The 2,500-nt window shown below is 31.8% G+C and overlaps 1 long non-coding RNA gene across 3 annotated transcripts in view; it reads left to right on the top strand.

Moving 5' to 3' along the window:
* The window catches only part of LOC125035803, a 12,520-nt gene that overhangs the window by 1,555 nt on the left and 8,465 nt on the right, over positions 1 to 2,500 (top strand). For all 3 annotated transcript variants that reach the window (XR_007115840.1, XR_007115841.1, XR_007115843.1), the window contains exon 2: positions 340 to 493. This is a non-coding gene — a long non-coding RNA (uncharacterized LOC125035803). The remainder of the gene's footprint in view (positions 1 to 339; positions 494 to 2,500) is intronic.

Raw genomic sequence — 2,500 nt, 5'->3', positions numbered from 1 at the left:
ATTCTTACTTAAAATGCTTTCTATGGATATTTATGTTCATCTACTTTCTCATAATATAAGCTGATGTATGTCTCTATCTCCCTGAGGATCATACATGTACATTGATCATTCATGTACACTGAAAACTGCAAGGACTGCAAGGACTTCTTTAATAAAAAGATGACCGTCTGTATTGTCCTTTCTGATTAGTAGTCAGATTCATGGCCAACTTACTGCGATCCAAAAACTCAGTGCATTTGAAATTTGCTCCTGTGCATGCACAAGGCAATACCAAAGACCACATGCTTCTCATATTAATAGGTTAGTCTTTTGAAATATAGAAAGAAATTTATTTTGCAGATCTCAAGCATAATGGAAGATCGTCAAAAATAAACCTACAAGATGGGTTTACATATTTTGAGGTTGGTTGTATATGAATCCTACATCATCATGCCTGATACATTCTACAGCTCTAAACATGCCCAAAAACTTTTCTCTTAAGGCCATTTATGTGGTGAGTACCAATTCAGTGTATTATAAAAAGATTTCTTCTTATTAGTTGTGGTAGGTAGTCTGTAAATATGTGAAGTATGTTCTCTACATAGTCCTGTTTAAACAATTTAAATTTTGTCAGTTCATGTATTATATAGATATCTCAAGGTGTAGCACAATGATTAATATTGCAACTAGAGGAAGAGATGCAAGGTGCCACAAAGCATAATCTTGTGACTACAACTACTGGTGCTGCTAATGCCATCATCAATGCCTGCACCACCAGTGCCACTCCACCACCTCCATCTTAAGGCACTCAGATTCTGTTAATATGAACATTTTTATCAGAATTTCTAACTATATCTTTAGATATTTAGATATATTTTCATATTTTGATTTCTTTACTTTATGAAAATCCTAGTCTTTTTTTTTATATAGCTAAATATCAGTTAGATTAATAAAAAAAAATTGTTTCCAGAGTGCATAGATCATATCTACATGCTTGGATTCTAAACTAAGTTGGAAGAAAACTTAACCACCATCTGCACCGTAAAATGGTGGTGTATTCAGTTTCCTTCTACTATTGCAAATGGCTGAAACTATATATATGAAAAACATGTATTGATAATTCTCATAACACCAAATAATAGTAATAAAAATACAATTAAAAATGATTCAAAAATTGAAATTAAAAACTGTTGGTCTTTGTTTGTAAATGATTATATCATTGATATACCAGATATAAGAGCCTACATTAATGTTTTACATATAGTAATAAGAGATATATACCTTTTGATAACTGATTTTCAGAGACGATGCATTTGTGCTCAAGGAATAACAATGACAGTTTGCAATACAATTGGTTAGAAAAAGCATTGGTAAACTCACTTGAGAAGCATGACCAGCAAAAGTTGTCACATTTTTTGAGGGACTGAAAGAAGAAGAAGAAAAAAAACATATTTCAAACCTAGCTAGACAAAAGTATGTTAAATATATTATGCTTTACATTTCAAAGCTGGTTCGCAATAACTCCTAGTCGTCAGATTAGATTAGACAAGTGATTATGTGTGTTGAAAATTCAATGAAATTTCCATTTAAATAATATTTTAATGATCAAAAGGGGGATAGCATTAGTGAACATTATGGACTAATGGATATTTTAAAGCAATTGCTGCACGAGTGCTTCTTTTTATGATGGAGCTGAATAAGTGGATGGAAACAAGTGCTAGGTTACATGTCAGAATTAGAATAGAATAGGAATTTCTATGCATGGTGAAAAAAAAAAAATTAAGTGTAAGATAAAATATGTAATCACTGAGTAAACTGAAAATCATAATTCAGGTATGTCCATATTTCAAACCCTAGCTAGACAAAAGTATGTTAAATATATTATGCTTTACATTTCAAAGCTGGTTCGCAATAACTCCTAGTTGTCAGATTAGATTCAGTGGCAAATTGTGGAAGTGGCCTAAAATTTTCAAAGCTTTTACGAAAATTTGTTATAATTTCTCCTTAGCTAAATAAAGTGCCATTTTTGGAGATATATGCCAAGATGTGTTTGTGGTTCACCAGAACAAGACATTATTTTTAAGTAATCAGCTCTCTACACCTGTTTATGAAGGTTTGTGGATGTGAAAACAGCTTGCTTAGAAGTTTGAAATGATTTATTAGGTAAGATTACTTAAATGGTCTTGATTATCCTAATGCAAATCAGTTGATAGGCATTTTGATCTGCCATGTATAATAATCTTTTGGAACTTTCCAATCTTTCCAATCTTGAGAACCTTTTGCTTGGAGCCAAAATTATAAATGAATCAAATTCCTTTTGCTTGGGTCCAAAATTATAAGTGACTCATTCGCTAGTCTGTTGAGGAATATTCAGGTGTTGGCTGTTTATTAGTAGTTAATTGTAATGAGGCTGAAGTCCCTCGGAAAATAGCAAAATTAGCTCTTGTATTAACAAGAAAAAATATAGTAAACAGGTTTAGAGGGCACTTTGGAGCAATAATTGAATAAAAAGTTGCCTGTT

Source organism: Penaeus chinensis, chromosome 2 (assembly GCF_019202785.1).
Source record: "Penaeus chinensis breed Huanghai No. 1 chromosome 2, ASM1920278v2, whole genome shotgun sequence".
Classification (NCBI taxonomy): domain Eukaryota; kingdom Metazoa; phylum Arthropoda; class Malacostraca; order Decapoda; family Penaeidae; genus Penaeus; species Penaeus chinensis.
The sequence above is the reverse complement of the archived record's forward strand: the minus strand, read 5'-3'. Positions and strand labels throughout refer to the sequence as shown.